The sequence below is a fragment of the Oryctolagus cuniculus genome, chromosome 7 (genome assembly GCF_964237555.1).
Source record: "Oryctolagus cuniculus chromosome 7, mOryCun1.1, whole genome shotgun sequence".
Taxonomy (NCBI): Eukaryota; Metazoa; Chordata; class Mammalia; order Lagomorpha; family Leporidae; genus Oryctolagus; species Oryctolagus cuniculus.
The window spans coordinates 16,333,818-16,356,867 of record NC_091438.1 but is presented as its reverse complement, the minus strand read 5'-3'; the positions used below and the strand labels follow the sequence as shown (position 1 = coordinate 16,356,867).

General features: G+C 46.7%; 2 pseudogenes; one reads left to right on the top strand and one right to left on the bottom strand.

The window, feature by feature from the left end:
- Nucleotides 1–11,485, top strand: part of LOC100346724 (putative methyltransferase C9orf114) — a 55,593-nt pseudogene extending 44,108 nt beyond the window's left edge.
- A 69-nt stretch (nt 11,486–11,554) lies between these two features.
- LOC100346983 (endonuclease G, mitochondrial pseudogene) lies at nt 11,555–12,452 on the bottom strand (annotated as a pseudogene).
- Nucleotides 12,453–23,050: the final 10,598 nt, after the last annotated feature.

Genomic DNA, 23,050 nt, shown 5'->3' with positions numbered 1-23,050 from the left:
CAATCGAAGAAGAGGGAATCCTCCCAAATTCTTTCTATGAAGCCAGCATCACCTTAATTCCTAAGCCGGAAAAAGATGCAGCACTGAAAGAGAATTACAGACCAATATCCCTGATGAACATAGATGCAAAAATCCTCAATAAAATTCTCACCAATAGAATGCAACAACACATCAGAAAGATCATCCACCCAGACCAAGTGGGATTTATCCCTGGTATGCAGGGATGGTTTAATGTGCGCAAGACAATCAATGTGATACACCACATTAACAGACTGCAGAAGAAAAACCATATGATTCTCTCAATAGATGCCGAGAAAGCATTTGATAAAATACAACACCCGTTCATGATGAAAACTCTAAGCAAACTGGGTTTGGAAGGAACATTCCTCAATGCAATCAAAGCAATCTATGAAAAACCCACAGCCAACATCCTATTGAATGGGGAAAAGTTGGAAGCATTTCCACTGAGATCTGGTACCAGACAGGGATGTCCACTCTCACCACTACTATTCAATATAGTTCTGGAGCTTCTAGCCAGAGCTATTAGGCAAGAAAAAGAAATTAAAGGGATACAAATTGGGAAGGAAGAACTCAAACTATCCCTCTTTGCAGATGACATGATTCTTTATTTAGGGGACCCAAAGAACTCTACTAAGAGACTATTGGAACTCATAGAAGATTTTGGCAAAGTAGCAGGGTATAAAATCAATGCACAAAAATCAACAGCCTTTGTATACACAGACAATGCCATGGCTGAGGAAGAACTTCTAAGATCAATCCCATTCACAATAGCTACAAAAACAATCAAATACCTTGGAATAAACTTAACCAAGGACGTTAAAGATCTCTCCGATGAAAATTGCAAAACCTTAAAGAAAGAAGTAGAAGAGGATACCAAGAAATGGAAAAATCTTCCATGCTCATGGACTGGAAGAATCAATATCATCAAAATGTCCATTCTCCCAAAAGCAATTTATAAATTCAATGCAATACCAATCAAGATACCGAAGACCTTCTTCTCAGATCTGGAAAAATTGGTGCTGAAATTTATATGGAGGCACAAGAGACCTCGAATAGCTAAAGCAATCTTGTACAACAAAAACAAAGCCGGAGGCATCACAATACCAGATTTCAGGACATACTACAGGGCAGTTGTAATCAAAACAGCATGGTACTGGTACAGAAACAGATGGATAGACCAATGGAACAGAATTGAAACACCAGAAATCAACCCAAACACCTACAGCCAACTTATATTTGATCAAGGATCTAAAACTAATTCCTGGAGCAAGGACAGTCTATTCAATAAATGGTGCTGGGAAAATTGGATTTCCACGTGCAGAAGCATGAAGCAAGACCCCTACCTTACGCCTTACACAAAAATCCACTCAACATGGATTAAAGACCTAAATCTACGACCTGACACCATCAAGTTACTAGAGAACATTGGAGAAACCCTTCAAGATATTGGCACAGGCAAAGAGTTTCTGGAAAAGACCTGGGAGGCACAGGCAGTCAAAGCCAAAATTAACTATTGGGATTGCATCAAATTGAGAAGTTTCTGTACTGCAAAAGAAACAGTCAGGAGAGTGAAGAGACAACCGACAGAATGGGAAAAAATATTTGCAAACTATGCAACAGATAAAGGGTTAATAACCAGAATCTAAAAAGAGATCAAGAAACTCCACAAAAACAAAACCAACAACCCAATTAAAAGATGGGCCAAGGACCTCAATAGACATTTTTCAAAAGAGGAAATCCAAATGGCCAACAGGCACATGAAAAAATGTTCAAGGTCATTAGCAATCAGGGAAATGCAAATCAAAACCACAATGAGGTTTCACCTCACCCCGGTTAGAATGGCTCACATTCAGAAATCTACCAACAACAGATGCTGGCGAGGATGTGGGGAAAAAGGGACACTAACCCACTGTTGGTGGGAATGCAAACTGGTCAAGCCACTATGGAAGTCAGTCTGGAGATCCCTCAGAAACCTGAATATAACCCTACCGTTCGACCCAGCCATCCCACTCCTTGGAATTTACCCAAAGGAATTTAAATTGGCAAACAAAAAAGCGGTCTGCACCTTAATGTTTATTGTAGCTCAATTCACAATAGCTAAGACCTGGAACCGACCTAAATGCCCATCAACGGTAGACTGGATAAAGAAATTATGGGATATGTACTCTTTAGAATACTATACTGCAGTAAGAAACAACGAAATCCAGTCATTTGCAACAAAATGGAGGAATCTGGAACACATCATGCTGAGTGAAATAAGCCAGTCCCAAAGGGACAAATACCATATGTTCTCCCTGATCGGTGACAACTGACTGAACACCAAAAAGGAAACCTCCTGAAGTGAAATGGACACTATGAGAAATGGTGACTTGATCAGCATAGCCCTGACTGTTAATGAACAACTTAATACATTATCCCTCTTAGTATTTTTTTTGTCTGTTCTACTTAATATGACTGGTTTAATTCTGTAATTAATACACAGTTATTCTTAAGTGTTAAAAATTAACTGAAATGTGATCCCTGTTAAACATAAGAGTGGGAATAAGAGAGGGAAGAGATGTATAATTTGGGACATGCTCAAGCTGACTTACCCCAAATGGTAGAGTTAAAAACATACCAGGGGATTCCAATTCAATCCCATCAAGGTGGCATGTACCAATGCCATCTCACTATTCCAAGTGATCAATTTCAGTTCACAATTGATCATAATGAAAGGACTAAGAGTCAAAGGGAGCACATAAACAAGTCTAGTACCTGCTAACACTAACCGATGGAATAAATAAAGGGGAGAGTGATCCAACATGGGAAGTGAGATACTCAGCAGACTCATAGAATGGCAGGTGTCCTAAATAGCACTCTGGCCTCAGAATCAGCCCTAAAGGCATCCGGATCTGGCTGAAAAGCCCATGAGAGTATTTCAGGCATGGAAAGCCAAGACACTCTGGCAAAAGATCTCTGCGAGTGAGATCCCAGTGGAAAGAACAGGTCTTCAAAGAAGGAGGTACCTTTCTCTGAAGGGAGGAGAGAACCTCCACTTTGACTATGACCTTGTCTAAACAAGATAAGAATTGGAGAACTCAGAGGGCTTCCATAGCCTTGGAAACTCATGACTGGAGCATAGGGAGACTACTGATGCCATAGACAGGAGTGTCAATTGGTAAAGTCAACAACAGGAGTCACTGTGCCCTTACTCCTCATGTAGGATCTCTGTCCTTAATGTGCTGTGTATTGAGATTTAATGCTATAACGAGTACTCAAACAATATATTTCACTTTGTGTTTCTATGGGGGTGCAAACTGTTGAAATCTTTACTTAATGTATACTAAACTGATCCTCTGTTAAAAAAAAAAAGAAATTATCAACTCCCAACTTGACTCTCACTGGGATTAAACATGACAATAGGTCTGATCTGATTTCATCATCATTTAAAAAAATCATCTATTATTTTTCACTTTATGTTTCTGTGTGGGAGCAAACTGTTGAAATCCTTACTTAATGTATACTAAGCTGATCTTCTGTATATTAAGATAATTGAAAATGAATCTGGATGTGAATGGAAGGGGAGAGGGAGTGGGAAAGGGGAGGGTAGTGGGTGGGAGTGACGGTATGTGGGGGAAGCCACTGTAATTCATAAATCGTACTTTGGAAATTTATATTCATTAAATAAAAGTTAAAAAAATATTCAAATCAGTTAACAAAAAATACAATAGAGGCAGGCAGAAAAACGTAAAGTTAACTTACACATTACTAACCCGAGCAGCAGCAGAATCTCAGGGTGGGGAAGGAACTTCCTATCACTGACATTGACCATGTGGGCCTGGGACAGTCACCTGTGGATATGAGCCCAGCATGCACACCACCTCTCCTGCTGGCCATCACTCCTGTCAGTCCCTAAGGGTGTGAAGATGCCTGCAATGCCTCCTCTCCATGGAGTCTGGCAGTGGCAGCAGTTGCTGGGAAGTAAGCATTTGCGAGCTTCTCGCATTTCAGTGGCAGAGGCAAGCAACAGAGCTCACACGGAGTGTTAGCCACACTTCTCTAACTCCTGCAGAAAACCTACCACAGACTGTTCTGGTGTGTGACAGAAACTATTATCTTTGTGTCTTTATCTCATGCCCTCTTCAAGTTAAATAATTTGTTAGAACTCAAGGAAAAAAAAACATTTCAGCTAAATTATTCAGTGTATTATGAATTATAATACAAATGAGCTAATGAACAATCAGATGAAGTACTGTGGATGAATACTGAGCCTCTGAACCCATGAAATTGAGGTACAGCATTCCTAGTGTACCTGGATGTTACCAAGAGCATAAACTAACTATGGTTGAAATGGGCGTATTATGAATATGAAAAAAAAATCCTATCATTCAGAAAATTTAAGGATTTTGGAAACTCTTGTGGTAGGAATCAGTAGCAAATACCGAATGTTATCACAATAGATGCTCCTATAACTTATCATTCAAGAAATTATGAGGGTTTTAAGAGCTCTGTTTTAGGAAGTAGAGATGTGTACCAAATATATATTTCTTAGTACATCAAAATATTACTAGAAGGCACAAACATGCACTCAGTCCCTTGTAGATGTATTGTGTAGAATGATCCTGAGTACAAGAGCTTCTAACACTGAAGAGTTAGCACAATTATTTAGGTGCATCATTATTTTCATCAAATAAATAGGTCTAAGCCCCATCCACAGTTGTTATTAAATGTTTAACCTACACTGGAAAACTTTGTGTTTTTATGTTATCAAAATGGAACATTTGAATCAATCTCTCAATCTATTCATTGATCTGTCAATCTACCCTTTTTTTTAAAAAAAATATTTATTTGAAAGTCAGAGTTACATAGAGAAGGAGAGGCAGAGAGAGAGAGAGTGAGAGAGAGAGAGAGAGAGAGAGAGAGAGAGAGAGATGTCTTCCATCTGCTGATTCACTCCCTAATCGGCCGCAATGGCCAGAGCTTAGCTGATCCGAAGCCAGGGGCCAGGAGTTTCTTCCAGGTCTCCCACGTGGCTGCAGGGGCCCAAGAACTTGAGTCATCTTCTACTGTTTTCCTGGGCCACAGCAGAGAGCTGGATCAGAAGTGGAGCAGCCGGATCTTGAACCAGCACCCACATAGGATACCAGCACTGAAGGCAGCAGCTTTACCAGCTATGCCACAGCGCCAGCCCCCAATCTATCCTTATTGTAAATAAAGTCTTTCCATCTTAAGAATCTTTGACCTCAACTGGCCATAACTATGGTAGAATTCCTGCAGCACCAGTATCACACACTGCATACATGGAAGACATGCTGGAGGAAGTACTGGCTTTTCTAAATCTCTACAACTGGAGACAATGTTGAAATTTAGTCTCTGGAACTACACAGCTCATAATCTTCACATTAAGAATGCCAATGCTCAACACAATTAGCACAAAATTTACGCACTCAAGGTTTTGGTCTTTGGAAAGCCAACTGAAAGGAGAAGAATAAATGCTATTGTGTATTGGACTGTCTTATTGCATGCTTATGTAGGGATGACTTAACCTCAAAAGTAATGCAAAATGCAACAAATATAAAATAAGAAAGATATGATGTCTGCACATTATGCTGTGATAGAAATAAAAACAAACACAATATCATGTCTCCACTGACTAGTTTAAACAACTCTTAAATTATTAGATATATTTGATGTCTTCTATACTTACTTAGTTAAGTTTTCGTAAGATATTGGTCAAAGGGGAGGAAATATTCAATCTGAAATCCTTCATGGTGTAAAACAAACTGTGATTTTTTTTTTGACAGGTAGAGTTATAGACAGTGAGAGAGAGAGACAGAAAGGTCTTCCTTCCATTGGTTCACTCCACAAATGGCCACAATGGCCGGCGTGCTGCACTTATCCAAAGCCAGGAGCCAGGTGGTTCTTCCTGGTCTCCTATGCAGGTGTAGGAGCCTAAGCACTTGGGCCATTCTCCACTGCCCTCCTGGGCCACAGAAGAGAGCTAGACTGGGAGAGGAGTAACCGGGAAAAGAACCCGGTGCCCATATGGGATGCCGGTGCCACAGGTAGAGGATTAACCAAGTGAGCCATGGCGCCAGCCCCAAACTGTGATTTTTAAAAACAGATTCATTAATTTGAGAAAATTCTTAATATAATCTAATATTTTGCTGTTAGTTTAAATGTAGAAATTTAAAATCTATATTGTCATTCCATTAACCTGCCAATTAATATAATAATTAACTCATTACTATAATATTATTATAATTATCTTTATCTGTGTTCTTCCAAAGTGAACATGTATGATCTTATCTATGTTCCTTGTAAGTAATTCTCTCTCTCTCTTTTTTTTTTTTTTTTTTGACAGGCAGAGTGGATAGTGAGAGAGATAGACAGAGAGAAAGTCTTCCTTTTGCCGTTGGTTCACTCTCCAGTTGCCGCCACGGCTGGCGCTCTGCGGCCGGCACACCGCGCTAATCCAAATCAGGAGCCAGGTGCTTCTCCTGGTCTCCCATGGGGTGCAGGGCCCAAGCACTTGGGCCATCCTCCACTGCTTTCCTGGACCACAGCAAGAGAGCTGGCCTGGAAGAGGGACAACCAGGAAAGAATCCAGTGCCCTGACCGGACTAGAACCCAGTGTGCCGGCGCCGCAAGGTGGAGGATTAGCCTATTGAGCCATGGCGCCAGCCAAGTAATTCTTTTCAACATACTTTTTCTCATGCCTATACGTACAGCACAGATAAGCTTTTCAAAAGTTATCCCCCCAACCTATCTAGGATAGTCAGTTTCCCAGAGCTAGGATACTTCTTATAAGAAAGGACAAAATAATATGAAGCAAGCAGCCTCAAAGAGGATTTTCATATAATTATATCTCTTTTCTGACCTGAGATGGAATACCACACATTTTGTGGGAGGTTACAGCTTCCCAGATAATACTGTCATGCAGCATAATCAGCAGTGCCACGAAGATAATATGATGGGTTAACAGCTCAGCTTCCTGGATCCAACTCTCACCTGCTTTCCTGACATCCTAAGCCTACTGATTTAACAGGCTTTGTATTCCACAACTGATTTTTGGACAGGAAGGAAGAAAACATAATGCTCAAGTGTGGTTCAACACAAAGCACTATAATAGAAGCTTCATGTAGGTATTTAGGGATAAAGCAAAATGGTCAGCAAAGGGTCAATGCTGTTGTCCTTCAAGAAACAGAGAAGACAGTCCTAACAACTATTTATTGACCAAGTTTAAAGTTAAGTTAAGTGCTCTATTTTTTAATGCTTGTTGGTTTATTATTTTCATGTATTAGAAATAATGCCCACAACATCCAGGGCTGAGGCCAGGCCAAAGCCAGGGGCCTGAAGCTCCATCCCGATCTCCCAGTGGGCGGAGGAGCCCAAGCCCTTGAGCCACTCCCTGCTTCTCCCAGGGCACACGTGAGCAGGACGCCCGCCTTGGCTCTCTGCAGAATGCGGGGTCCCAGGCTTGCCCCAGCCTCACACTCCTAACCCACGCCCACCCCTGCTGTAGGGCGAACACGGCTCAGTTGAGTGGTGGAAATGGAAGCACCAGAGTAAGTTAGGGCTGGGGTGGGGACAGAGCCAGCTCGCCTTTCCCCATACCTCTCCAGCAGTGCCCAGCCGGCCCCTGGGGAAAGAAGCGGCTGTGTCCCCACTGGGTCCCACCAGACCCCAGCTGGGGAGGCTCTGGCTGCTCACCCAATGGCACCCCAGAACCCAGGCCGACCCACGGGGCCTCCTCCCTCCCCTGAATCAAGATGTCCTCTCATCCAGAGAAAGAGGAGAAAGAGAAGTGGAAAGATCTGAAGACGATGAAGAAGCTGGAGCAGCAGCGCCCAGGAGGCGGCGGCTCAGTGCCAGGAGGAGGAAGCAGCCACACAGGCAGAGGACCTCGGTGAGCTGGGGGATGCACCTGACCTTCACCTGACCCGGTCAATGCCGTGTAACTGCTGGGCCAAGTGCAGGCAGAGGACCGGGATGAGCTGGCGGATACACACTGCGCACACGCAGGACCTGACCTAGTCACTGCCACACAACTGCTGGGCCAAGTGCCTTCCTGCCTCACCCAGAGGGGCCTTGCAGGCCACTCTGTCCACTTCTCCCCAGGCAGACTGAGGCCCTTGCTGCTCTCCCTAGGCCCTCTGGGGTGGGGTGCATCAGGGTGAACCTTGGCCCCAGGCTGACCAAGGGCACTGTCTCTTGCCCAGGACGGCCCTACACCCTGAGTGTGGCCTTGCCGGGCTCCATCCTGGACAACGCCCAGGTGCCTGAGCTCTACACCTACCTGGCTGGCCAGATTGCCAGGGGCTGCACCATCTTCTGCGTGGACAAGGTCATGGTGTTTGATGAGGAGGGCCAAGATACCAAGTGAGCAGCCACCCTGCGGGCAGGCAGTCCAGGAAGGAGCAGGGCTCCCAGTGGGGGCAGCGGCTAACCCCTGCCCCCACTGTCCTGCCTGGCTCTGCCGGAGCAGCCTGGCAGGGGCCCTGACAGCAGAGGTCAGATGCAGTGGGAGGCGCTCTTAAGGGGGTAGCCCTTAGGCTGAGAGAGAGAGAGGGAGACAGCTCTTCTGTGCCCTGGTTCACACCCCAGAGGGCCACAGCAGCAAGAGCTGGGCCAGGCCTTAGCAAGGAGCCTGGGACTCCAGCCGGGTCTCCCACATGGATGACAGGGGCCCAAGCACTTGCACCATCCTCCACTGCCTTCCCAGGGGCTTTAGCAGTGGGGCTCGACGTGGGGCACAGCGTCACAGTGGCAGCTTCACCCCAAGCCTCAGTCTTCCTCCCCTCCAGGACCATAGAGGGGAGTTCAGGGGAGTGGGCAAGAAGGGGCAGGGTGCGTCCAGCTGGCCCACATCCTCCAATACCTGGAGTGTCCACAGTAAGACAGCAACTTCCCTGAGCGTGGGGAGGGGACTGTGGGGTCCAGGAGGTGGCCACCCCAGGAACCTCCTGCCATCTGCCTTCCTTGCCAGGTACCTGAGAGAGGCATTCTTCCCCAAGCACCAGGAGCTGCAGTTTGCAGGTACACCTGACCCCCATTTCCCACGCCCGCTCCCAGCCACTGGCTGGGAAGTCACCCTTGCCCACTGGGAGGCCAGGCCTGAGCGGAGCTGGGACTTGACCCAGGGTCCCCACCGTTGCTCTGTGCTTTGGCACCGCCCAACTCCTGCCCTCCCCCCCCCCGGGCTCCTGAACCCCCTGGACGGCTCCCACCACATGGGCAGGATGAGGAGGCCGAGTTCCATGAGGGCATCGTGGTGGACCAGCCCACCTTGCCAGGCCACGGCTCCTTCATCAACTGCAGCATGAAGAAGGTAGGCCGGGGGCGCATGGTGGGACCAGAGAGCTCGGATCCTGCCTGTGAGTTCCCCTAAAGGGGACTCTGGGGAGAAGGCCAGAAAAGATTGATCTGTTTATTGGGAAGGCACAGAGGCAGCTCTTGCACCCACTGGTCACACCCCAGAGGGCGTGTCAGCGGGGACTGGGCCAGGAACCCCACCCAGTCTCCCACATGGGTGCTGGGGCCCAGGCAGCTGGGCCATCTGCTGCTTCCCCCCACCACCCCCCGCAAGGCACACAGGCAGCTGGACCGGCTGCAAGCAGGTCAGTGAAGGCCAGTCCTTGGGCTCACCACTGATGTTGCCAGAACCAGTTCCCTGTCACCCAGGGGTCCTGGGGCACCAAGCCCCACCTGTTCACACGGTCTAGGGAGGGTGCTCAGAACCCAGCAGAAATCAGCGGCTCGCAGCCTCTGGGCCAGCAGACCCTGGTGGAGGAGGAAGGGAAGAAGTAGCAACAGCTGCTACCCTCCCCGGCACTCACTTCCTGCCAGGCCAGGAGCCTGCAGCTCAGCAAGGGGAGGTGACTGGCCCAGACACGGGGTACCAAGTGGGGTTCCTCTTCCAGGCCCCGGTCCACCTCTGACGGACGAGCTGTCTGTGAGCAGGTCCGGCCCGTTTCATCTTGGGAGGGCACTAGGTTGACCTGGACCCCAGGGTCCGTCGGCAGCCCCTGGGTTTCCTGTTCCCCTAGCAAGCGTCTGGAGACGTGCCGACCCCTGCTGGTCACAGGAGGCATAAGCACGTCTTACGGTTTCTCCCCAGGAGGTGAAGATAGGAACCTGGAGCCCGGATGCCAGGTGACCCTGCGGCTGAGCCAGAAGCAGCTCCCAGGTACCTGGGACTTCCTGGCCCCGGGAGCTCCAAGCCCCCTCCTCCCAGCTTCCGGATCCCCCACCCGGCGCTCTCAGCCTCCGTTTCCCCTCCAGAATGCAAGACCTACCGCCGGAAGATGGTGTCAGCGCAGGACCCTAGCACCAAAGCCGGCCTCTACTGGGGCTACACTGTCTGCCTGGCCTCCTGCTTCAGTAAGACGGGGGTCCTGCCAGCCTGCGCGTGCGTCCGGACCACCACCCAGGACCTCCAGGGGGAGAGCATCGTGATGGATTTATAGTGTCTGCTGTGGGGTTGGGAATGGGGCCAAAGGGCCAGACACGCATGGCTCTACCCCGTGCTCTCGGGCCTCCTGCCCAGCCAAGCCCAGCCCTGGACTTTTCAGGAGGGCGGAGGCCGGCGTGCGGCTCCTGCTCCACCTGAGCGAGTCCCCCTCCGCCCCTTCCGCCAGCATACACACAGCCAACAGGCTGCGGCTTGCGGGGAGCGGGACCCCCCCCCCCCGAGCCGGCCTCGCCCCCAGGTGCTGTGTTTGCCGAGGCCCCCTTCCAGGACGGCTACGACCTGACCATTGGGACAGCAGAGCGAGGCTCCGAGGTGGCCTCTGCCTAGCTGCCCAGCTTCCAGTAGGGGCTGCCGGACTGCGGGGGTGGAGGGGATGAGGGCAGGGAGCCAAGCCGACACTGGGTGAACGCCCGCCCCGTGACCTCTGCCTCTGGGTGCCAGGCACGCCCTCGTGGTGTTCGGCGACCTCCAAGGGCTGGAAGCCGCGGTGGGTGCCGACCCCAACCTGGAGGTGGCTGAACCCAGAGCACTCTGTACGTCAACACTTGCCCCGGCCAGGGCAGCCGCACAATCCTCACTGAGGTGAGCCCGCACTCATGCCACCTCCAGCCTAGCTGTCTGGCAGGGTTAGGGCCGATGGAGGGGGATGCTGCAGCCCCCTGCCCCAGGCTGCCACTCACCGCCGCAGGCTTGCTCAGAGCCCAGAGTCGGGGGCCTGGGCGCTCCTGCTGGCCCGCGCTGCCAGGCGGGGGACCTCCGTGAGCTGCCTGCAGCCTTGTGGGCTCGGGTGCTAACGGAGCAGAGGGACAGCCCCAGTACGGACCCCCAGTCCACCGCCCCGGCCCAGCTCTTGGAGTAAGCAGCTACAGCTTCGCGGATCCGGTCCTCGACCAGGGCCCCGGCCATGGCCACACTTGTCTTCCAGGAAGCCATCCTCAGCTCCCTGGCCGCCCTGCCGGGTCCCGGACGGTGGCGGGGCAGCAGCGGGTCACCCGGCGCCCACACAGCTAGGACTGGGCTCCAAAAGCAGCCGCCTTTACTGTGCCCCGCCCCCAGCACGGTCCCTCGGGGCCGCCGCCCTCACTCGCCGCCTGCAGTGATGGCCTTGAGGCAGCCGGTCCGCGCCAGGCTGTTGGGCACGAAGAGCAGCCCCGAGGCCCGCTCGATGCTCTCGATGGGCACCAGGAGGCGCTCCAGCGGGATGGCCTCGTCCACGGGCGCGTTGGGCATCCCGTGGGAGCGCAGCTCGACCTGCCCGCCCGCCGCCTCCAGGATGAGCACCTTGAAGAAGTGCGTGGGCACCGCCACGTGGTTCTTGCCGATCACCTGGTAGTTCACATAGGCCTTCCCGTCGGCCTCCGTCCTGGGCAGGAAGAGCCGCCCGGTGCACACGTAGACGGTCTGGTCGGTGCGGGTCAAGCTGCGGCTGTACTTCTCCAGGTTGTTCCTGGCGTTCTGGTTGAGGTGGGGCACCGGGGGCGCCACGTTGCTCAGGTAGAAGGTGTCGTCCACGCCTTCTGGCTCCAGCGGTGGTTGGCGGCGGCGGCGAGGTGTCCGCGGTCGAAGCCGCTGCCGCGGTAGTCGGCACTGGTGGCGCGGTGGTAAGCGTGCACCGAGTCGTCCTCGCAGAAGTCGCACCAGCGCCGGTCGCCGGCGCCCCGCAGCCGCTCCGGCCGCAGCTGCTCCACCACCCAGAGCGCGCCGCGGGTGCGCGCGTCCTAGCACAGCAGGTACGACTCGCGGCTCTTGAGCTGCGCCACCCTAGGCAGCCCGTACTTGGCCAGCTCGCCCGCCGAGCGCCCCCCGCGCCCCAAGGGAGGGCGGGCAGCTCAGCCGCCGCGGCCACGGGCAGCACGGGCAGCCGGCCCAGCAGCCCGGGCGCCGGCCGCGCGTCCGCCCGCCGCTGCCGCCAGCTCTTGGCGGCGGCGCCCAGCCCCGCACCCAGCGTCAGGGTGAGAGCGGCCCGCAGCTTCCGCATGGCCGACCTGGAGACCGGTCAGCGGGCGGAGGCCTTGCCGCGGCTTGGCCTTGCGGCCTCGGGGCTCTTAGAGGAGCCGCTCCGCGGAGCCCGTCACGGGGCCGGGCCATGGAGGGCACGCCGTCCTCCACTGCCGCTCAGAAGCGCTCCCTAGTGCTCAGCACCAAGCACCCAGGGAAGCCGGCCCGGCCAGAGGTGCGCCAAGTGATCAATTTTTATAACAATAATTGTTTATTTATTTGAGAGAGGAGGAAGTGAAGAGGGGGGAAGAGGAAGAAGAAGAAAGGGGGAGAGAGAGAGAGATTCCATCTGCTGATACTTTAATATCTGTGACTGGGCTGGGCCAAAGTATGGAGCTGAGGTCTCAATGCAGGTCTCTCATGTCCATGGGCGTCATGGACTCATTTACTGGAGTAAATAATCTTCCTCCAAGGCTGTACATTAGCAAGATGCCAGAGTCAGGACCCAGAGCCAGATATCAAATCAAAGTGCTTCAATATGGGACACAAGCATCTTAACTAGTAGATGAAAGACCTGTCCCTAAATTATTTACTTTGAAATGTGTCAGATTTCCAGTAACTCTTTAGGTCAGGTATGTTTATGTATCATACAGCTGGGAAAAGTGACATAATCTTCCCAAAATGATGGAGCTAGTCGTTGATAGACATCTGGGCAAGAATTAACTATTTTTAGGCTTCTTTATAAATGGCAATGTTGAGATTCTATCAAGTTCACAGCGAGGAGAATCTAAGTCTACTGAACCTCAAAATCCCATCTTTAAGTTATTTTTCATAGTCACTTTCCTCGTGTGTACATTATGGTAAAGTGAGTTGAGCTGCCACTTCGAATACCTACATCCCCTATCAGAGACCTGATTAAATCCCAGCTTTTCTGCTTCCAATACAGCTTCCTGCTAATGCACCCCTGAAATATCAGAAAATGCCTCAAGTTATTGGGCTCTTGCCTCCCACATGGGAGACCCAGATAGACTTTCTGGATTCTGGCTTTGACTTGATCTATACCTGCCTATTGCCAGCATTTGGACTGTGAACCAACAGATTGTTTTCTCTATGTTTCTCTTTCTGTGTTGCTTTGCCTTTCAAATACATAAAAATAAACATTAAAAAAATCAGATCCCGTCTCCATTTCCTCAAACACATGTACATATATGCACGTATACATACAAGCATCGTATAATGCATCACTTAAAAAATCAATAATCATAGGATTGGTTATCTTTTCTCCATAGTCCAGATGATGACAATAGCATTAAAACAACAGATTTATTACTTGACAATTAAGTCATAAGTTTATAATTGCCATTGAGGCCATTAAGTCATTAAGTATTTAATTGACCTTTTTATATTTCAGAAACTTAGAGAAAAATTCTACAATCTTAGATCCTCAGTAGTAAATTTACAGATCCTTTAGGTTTGCCTTGATTGATATCTTGGTTATAAAATAAAAGAGAATTATTAGCTAATTCAGTGAGTTGAACATCAATGACTATATCCTCTTCATATTTAGCTATTACAACAGGATACATTGTTGAAAACATAAGAAGATGAACCTGAAGTTAAGAAAACTGGGGCTGGCACTGTGGCATAGCGGGTAAAGCCACTGCCTGCAGTGCCGGCATCCCATATGGGCACTGATTCTAGTCCTGGCTGCTCCACTTCCAATCTAGCTCCCTGTTATGGCCTGGGAAAACAGTGGAAGAAGGCCCAAGCGTTTTGGCCCCTGCACCCAAGTGGGAAGACCCAGCAGAAGCTCCTGGTTCCTGGCTTCAGATCGGCACAACTCTGGCCGTTACAGCCAACTGAGGAGTGAGCCAGTGGATAGAAGACCTCTCTCTCCTCTTCTCCTCTTCTCTCTGTATAACTCTGTCAAATAAATAAATAAATCTTTTAAAAAAAGAAATAAAACTGATGGGGGCCAGTACTGTGGCATTGCAGGTACAATTACAGCCTGCAATGACAGCATTCCATATGGGTGACAGTTTCTGTCCTAGATGCTCCACTTCTGTGTCAGCTCTCCCTGGTAATGGCATGGGAAAAGCAGTGGAAGATGGCCCAAGTGCTTGGACCCATGCTATCGACATGAGAGACTTGGAAGAAGTTCCTGCAGGGCTCCTGGCTTCAGCATGGTCCAGTCCCAGCTACTGAGGCCATTTGGAAAGTGAACCAGTGGATGGAAGAGCTCTACTCTCTGTCTCTCCTTGTAACTCTTTCCAATAAATAAATGAACAAATAAATCCTTATATATAATGAAGAAAATAGATGAAGTATGCTGGTAGACATGATATTTACAGGAGAAATCAAGAATGAATTGATTCATCTGAACTTGAGCCTTTTTCTTGTCTAATTTGATTACAGGTTGGTGTCTTGGGAGATGCATATACACTTAACTTCTTTGCCTTTTTGCTCATATCTTCTTCCAGATTATCTCTGGTAGACTTCATTATAAGTTCCTTACAAATAGGACCTCAAATGAAAAAACAAAAAATAGCATATTTATAATCATTCTAAGAGCAAAATCAAACAGTGTTTCTGTTGGACAGAGTCAGAGACTACTTCCAGGGATGGAATGTTGACTTTCTTACTCATGTCACTGCCCATGCACTGAAGCATTAGTAGTTAGGACAGCACTGTTGCATCCCAGATGCAATGGTGCCTTCAAACTTCACTGGAGATATAATGTCTATATTTACCATTGATGGTGAAAAACATTTCATTGCAAATACTCAGAACACAAATGAGATGCATTAGCCAAAGGGAATAGCCTTGTGTATTGAGACAGAATGTTCAAAGCTGAGGCTTACATTTATGTCTATCTAACTCTAAATCTCATGTCATACTAACTGGGGACTTCAGAAAAGTTACCAAACTTTGTCTCTCAGGTTTCTCAGCTCCATAGTGTGAATACATAGGGAACTAGAGAGAATTTTAACATCCCAGCCACTGCACTGTGTGTGTTATATGCTAATACTCTAAAGATAGAACCTGTTCCTAGTATCATTAGAATATATGTCTAATAGCCTCAGGATAAATTAGAGAAAGGCTAGAAGCCCTAGGTGGAAGCAGCTTCAGAATACCAACCTATGAAATCATTGAGTTGTTAGTAATTTAGTCAAATATAGAAAAGATCAACTTTTGTATGAGTTGGTCTGTTTCCACTAAAACATGAGTTTAATTCTACAGCCTTTCCCTAGAGGGTACATCTTCAAAGCATTTCTTTTCTGCTTAATCAGGCCTGTATTCCAAGTTCCCAGGTGAGTGAACATTTTTGATGACTCAAACAAGATATTTCAGTGTCATTTAGAAACAATTACAGTCTAACAGTATTGGCAATGTTCACAGGGCTGCAGTACATGTGAGGCTACAACACAGGTGCTGGGAATTCTGAATACCTCTTTGCTAACTACCTCCCTGTCTACATCACAATGATCCACTGTATTTTCATAATTATTTATATCTTTCCAAAAAATTGGTTTAATTTTTCTGAAATATCTATGAAGTATGCATTATTTTCATTTCCTAAATGCAACTTGGGCAGGTTAATAGCTTGGACAAAGGTAGCAATAAAACCTAAATGTTATTTCATACATAATGAATTCATATCCTGCAATATTTGACCTTACACATATCAATGTAACCCAATGGAAAGAAATACCATCACTTCTCCATCCTTTATGCCTATTGATAAGTGCCTGACCCAGAGTATGTTCCTTTCTTTGGGACTTTTAAATTATATATATTGGGCCAGCACCATGGCTTACTTGGCTAATCCTCTGCCAGCAGTGCCCATATGGGCACTGGGTTCTAGTCCCGGTTGCTCCTCTTCCATTCCAGCTCTCTGCTGTGGCCTGGGAAGGAACTGGAGGATGGCCCAAGTCCTTGGGCCCCTGAACCCACATGGAAGACCAGGAAGAAACACCTTGCTCCTGGCTTTGGATCGGCACAGCGCTGGCCATAGCGGCCATTTGGGGGGTGAAACAATGGAAGGAAGACCTTTCTCTCTGTCTCTCTCTCTCTCTCTCTCTCTCTCTTACTGTCTATAACTCTGTCAAATAAATAAATAAAATATTTTAAAAAAAGCAAGACTATGTTACATACATACGTAGATACCCAGATAGAACTCAATACACAGGGCTGACAGGTGCACTTTTCTTAATAGTATATGCTACAGCTAAAACAGATGAACCATAGCTATCATTCAAGCTTGGGTCTATGGGCATTTATGTGTTTTTGATTCATGGTTACTTAGAAGACTCATCTACTGTTTAATGATTCTAAAACATGAGTGCACAAACACACACACATCAGTAGAAACAATAAATGTGAACACACTGAGGCTTATATACCAAGTCTCCAAATTACTCTCCAGCAAATGATTCCTCGTATTGATTGGCTAATTAATACATATAATAACATGGTTTAATTCTTCATTGCATTTATTATTTGCTGTTGCATTTTGAGACATCTCTCTTGGATAATAATATATCTATCTAATTGCTAAAAACTATGGAACAATTTCTTCATAGAACTAAGTATGAAATGATATAATGATGTATAAACCCACTGTCCAAGATTATCAGGTCTCAATGTTATACCTACCTTAGTTTTCAAAGTATCTTTTTCAGGATCTGTTTTACTGTCCTGTGAGCTTTTCTATCAATATGTATTAAATATAGGTTGATTATTAATTCTTATTGTACTGTCATGAAAGGTTTATCTCTGCTAATATGCAGACAAGTTACTAAAACTCATTTGATTTAGGAGGATCCTAAAGTTACCAAATGCTGAGAAAGGGGCAATTGTTTATCAAAGGTTATATGCACAAGACAGAAGCTGATCTTTCATGAACCCAATTTCCTTGAAAAAATGTTGCCAGTTTTATAATTTTCCACATACATGTTATCACACATAAATTTTATGAATTAATTTATATGCTAAAATTTTCATCATGAAAGAAAAGGAATTAGGAGATACTTGAACATGTGTTAATCTAAGAATCTGAGGTCAATCCATGAGAAATTATTCCAAGCATCAACATTCTTAGGATTGCTTTCATCTTCTATTTTTTTCCATCCAAATACCTACTATCCAAAAAATTACTTTGTAAAATAACTGGATAATAGAATAACTGCATAGCCCTGTAAAATAATTGTGATGATGAGTCTTGTTTCTTTGTGAAACTAAAGGTTTAATTTGCTTCTGCTACAGCCTAATCTCTGTTTGAACTTTTAAAGTACTGATCCTCAGGAGGGGAAACGCAGCCTACATGGTAAAATGTCATCAAATCAGTGTCATATTTTAAAACAAAGGCATATATTCTAAGTCCAATGACAACAATCAAGCACTCCAGGGTGTGCTTTAATGGACCATTAGTTTTCTTCTCAGGTGGTTGAAACTCTTTGGCCTATAGCCTTCTGCTCCCCTGAGTCCATGGGCCTCTATTAGACCCATTAAAAACCCTCTGGATTGCGGTTTCTGTCTAATGTGATTATTATAAAAGTGTCTAAGTTACACATTTATTAACCAACTTGCAGTAGTATTGATATTTCATTTACCTAAATGTTGACATTGAGGTCTTCACAAAATACAGTGCTGACGATCAATTAGAAAGTAAAAAAGTTGTCAAAGCTGTCCATGAATTAGGAGGAAGACAAAGTCTGAGTTACCTACATTACAGTACTTCTCACACATGTTAAATGTATAGTAGTTTGAACAGTTCTGGCAGATCTCCATGAACCACGAGTTTGATACTCTTCCCAGCTTAGTTTCTCAAAGTATCTGCCATCTTTCTCCTCTGTGATACACTGAACAGCTTCGTGTGTGTGCATGTGTATACGCGCTTCTTCCTTCCCACAGTACAAAAACACATTTAATGATTGTAATAAATTAGACCCCTGTAATAAGAGAAAATTGACTAAACTGACTAACTTCCGGTACCAAAGACAAAAGAGGCAAGGAGTACAAAGTCATTTTTATTTTCCAACAAACTTTTCTTGGAAGAAACATCCTTTCCTGTTAAAAATAGTTCTCATGGAGCTATATATACAATCCTCTTTTTACCACTAAGAGACAGAATTCAAGGGCCAGGTTTGTGATACAGAGGGTTAAACCACTGCTTGCAACACTGGCATCCCATATCAGAGTGCTGGTTTGAAGTCCTGATTGTTCTGTTTCTGATCCAGCTTCCTGCTAAGGTGCCTAGGGAAGGCCATAGATGACTCAAGTACATAGGCCTTTGCCACCCAAGTGGGAGACCTGAATGAAGTTCTGGAACCTGGGCTTTTTTTGTGGCCATTTGTGGCCACTGGTAGATATCTTCTACTATCTTCTACCCTGGCATTGGCTACGTGTTCCAGTGCACCGAGGACCACAGGGTGCCCAGCATGGATTCCGTTGGGAACTTGATGGTGTCCGCGCCCATCAAGGTGCAGGAGAAAGAGTACCCCCTGGCAGGGTCCTCATTGGCAGCAGCTTCTACCCCAGCGTGGAGGGCCGGGCCATGAGCAAGGCCCTCTGGGACTTCCTCTATGCCCAGCAGGTCCAGGTGCCAGTGGAACTCTTCTCTGACTACTGATGTCGTACCACGTGGATGAGTTCCTGTGCTTCGCCCCCACGGACGACAAGAGCAGGAACAAGAAGGGCTTCCTGCTGCTCCTGGCCAACCCCAGCTCCTTCTACAACCTCTTCAAGGAGAAGCAGAAGGAAGGCTACGGGGATGCGGTGCTGTTTGAGGGTGTTACAGGGGACCAGCTCCTCTCTAATGGAAGGGAGGCCCACACCATCAATCAGCTGCTCGCTGATGAGAGCCTGAGGGAGCAGAACGACTACGTGGAGCAGTGCCTTCGCCTGACCCGCACCATCCTGATGTCGAAGCTGGGCCTGGTGGGAGAGGACATCGTCGAGGCGCCTCAGCTCTTATGCCTTGAGCAGCCGACCCACGTGCCCGCCGAGCACCGGAGCCGGAAGCTCTTGGCAAGGCCATACTTCCCCGACCTGCTGCAGATGATTGTGATGGACAAGAACCTGGGGGGCCCCAAGCCTTTTAGGCCCCAGATCAAGGGCAGCTGCTGCCTGGAGCAGGATCTGTGCTGCCTGCTGGAGCCTCTGGGCTTCAAGTACAGCTTCATTGACGACTTTGCTGCCTGACCCACGTGGGTGACTTCTGCGCCTGCGCCAACATCTGCTGCGTGACCTTTGCCTTCAAGTGGTGGAATATGACACCCTATGTGAGTGTGTGTGTGTGTGTGTGTGTAAAATATATATATATATATATATATATATATATATCTTCTACCCACTGGTTTACATACATATATATATGATATACATATATATATAAGATATACATACATATATATGATATATATATATATATCTTTCAATCTCTCCTCTGTCAAGAAAGAAAGAAAGAGAGAAAAGAAAAAGAAAGAAAAGAAAGAAAGAAGGGAGAGATGGAGGAAGGAAGTTGGAAGTTAGGAAGGAAGGAAGGAGGGAGGGAAGGAAGGAAGGAACTACCTGCATAAGTGGTAAGTGTTAGGATGGTCCAAAACACAACAGAGCCCCTTCCCTGGAGTTAAACACCTGAGAATATGAAGCAAGAAGTACTGTCTCTGCTTTTGCATTTTAACTGGTAAAATGCAGCTTTAGGATTTTCAGAGGCATTTTCTTGTCTTTGTTTTATGTGTTGGTTTTACTGAAGATATCAATTTTTCCTTTATTCTGTGCTTAGATAAGCAGGATTGATGGAAAGATTAGATAGGTAGGTAGGTAGGTAGGTAGATAGATAGATACAAAAATATTTAAGAGGGATTAGAGAGGATGAGAGGGAGAAAGGAGAGAGTGAAGAAGGGGGGTGAGAGGCCTGATGAGTTCATGTGAGAGAGTGGACGGCACCACACCTGAGGGGAGACTTGCTTTTGGTTGCTTCATTCTACTTAACCTGGCTAATCACCTCTTCTGCTCAAGTTACACATTCCAGTCTTCTTTGCTTGAATTGATTAAATATTGGTTACTATGTTAGATTCAGATCCACATACATCCTAGAAACCTTTAGTTTTTACTTAATTAGCATGTGAATTTTTATCCTGATGGCTCTTTCCTCTCTTTCTTCTGCTATTAGATATCTGCTCAATATCAGACACATTTTCTCTTTTGTTTGCACAGTTCTGATGCTGTCCAAACTTGCAACTGCAGCCAATAATGGGATGCCCTTTGAGTCAAACAATGTTTAAAGTCCTGGCCAGTAATGCTCTTTGGTACTGGAGGAGCTCTCTTGAGTGAAATCAGAAATCATTGTGTTAACTACATTGAAAGCATGAGCCCAGTTGATTTTTCCTTGGAGTTAGTTGAGAAATACATCACAAATGGCCACATTAGAGCTGTAGCAGGAAGGAGAGAAAAATAAAGGCAAAAAAAATGTATTCAATGACGTAATAGCTGAAAACCTCACCAGTTCACAGCAAGATATGGACATTCAAGTATAGGAGTCCTGGGCCAAAGGAACTCAAATACACATGACCAGAAGAGATCTGCACCACCACAAAGAATTATAATCAAAGTCTTACTAGTGCAAGACACAGTAAGTGAATCTAAAATTTGCAACACGAAAGCACGAGGTTACTTTTAAGTTAACCCCGCTAAGATTAACAGCAGATTTTTCATCTGAAACCTTAGAAGCCAGGTTATTTCTCAAGGCATGAAAGAAAAGAACCATCAGCTAAGGCTACTTTATCCAAACAGCTGCCTTTCATTAAAAAAGGAGAAATAAATTAGGGTGAGTATAATGCATTCTGGTGTTTTTGCAGCCCAGTGGAGGTGGCTATAATTCACAGTGTATCCTTTCCTGTGGAAAGAACTATAATAGGTAATTTGGTAGACTGCAAGTATAAAGAAAAGATAAAAACAAATGAGTAGGATGACAGCTTTATATGATCAGGCTATACTGTACATACACTGAAATGTGTGTATGTATCACTGCAAAATGACCAAGTATCATGTGTTAGTCCACAATTAAAAATAAATTTTAAACAGTGGACATTTTTCCTCTGAAAGGAAAGGGAAGAAAGTTTTATTTTTTTTTTAAGTTTTATTTATTTATTTTAAAGAGTTACTGAGAGAGAGGAGTGGCAGAGAGAGAGAGGTCTTCACTGCCCAGTTGGCTGCAATGGCCAAAGCTGGGCCTATCCGAAGCAAGGAGCCAGGAGCTTCTTCCAGGCCTCCCACGTGAGTGCAGGAGCCCAAGCACTTGGGCCATCTTCTGCTTTTCCAGGCCACAGCAGAGAGCTGGATTGGAACAGGAGCAACCAGGACTAGCACCAGAGCCCATTTGGGATGCCGGCACACCAGGCCAGAGCGTCAACCCACTGCACCACAGCGAAGGCCCCAGGAAACAAAGTTTTGATGCTGAAAAACCATAGGATGTGAATTCAAGAGAGGGTGGCATTACAACTGCTTTTCATGATAGCAGTTTTAAACATAGCTTGGGCTTCTGACAATTTATATCAGTCCTTACAGTTAAAAAGCCAGCACTTGTCAATTTATGAATCCCCAAAGTTAAAAAAAAAAACACAAAAACAAAAACAAATAACAAAACCCATAGAGAGTATGTCATGGTTTGGGTTTAGTTTGGAACTTTCTCCCAGAATTTCAAGTGCTGGGAGCCTAATCTCCAGTTTGGTAGTGTTGAGATTGCAGAATCTTTAAGAGATGGGGCCTGATGGATGTTTAGTAGGTCAGGGGGCATTGACATTGGAAATCGTTAATGCTGATCTTGCAGACTGGGTAGGCTAGTTCTTTCAAGAATTGCCCTTTTTTTTTTTTTTTGACAGGCAGAGTGGACAGTGAGAGAGAGAGAGACAGAGAGAAAGGTCTTCCTTTTGCCGTTGGTTCATCCTCCAATGGCCTCCATGGCCGGCGAGCTACGGCCGGCGCATCTCGCTGATCTGAAGGCAGGAGCCAGGTGCTTCTCCTGGTCTCCCATGCGGGTGCAGGGCCCAAGGACTTGGGCCATCCTCCACTGCACTCCTGGGCCATAGCAGAGAGCTGGCCTGGAAGAGGGGCAACCCGGACAGAATCCGGCGCCCTGACTGGGACTAGAACCTGGTGTGCCGGTGCCACAAGGCGGAGGATTAGCCTAGTGAGCTGCGGCGCTGGCCCGAATTGCTTGTTCTAATGGCTTGTCTGCTCTTTCTTTTGCTTCCTCTTGCCATGTAACCTCTGTTTCAAATGCTTCTGTCATTGCAAGGCCCTTAGCAGAGCTCCTGAGTCTCTAGAACTATGAACTAATAAGTCTCTCTTAATTATTATGAAGAAAAAAAAAACAGTAACCAAGGAAATCCAAGACAACAGGAAAAATATTAAGGAAGATTACTGACAGTTATCCTATGTGTAAATTTCTCATGCTGTAGTTTGCATTTTATGATCAAAATAAACAAAATTATATTTCCCTCATTAAAAAAGTTCAAAAAAAGTTTATTTGTGACAAATTGAGGAAGAAGTAGAAATTAGAGAAAGGGAGAGAGAGGATCTTCCATCCCCTGGCTAACTCCCCAAATGGCCACATAGCTGGGACTGGCTCAGGCC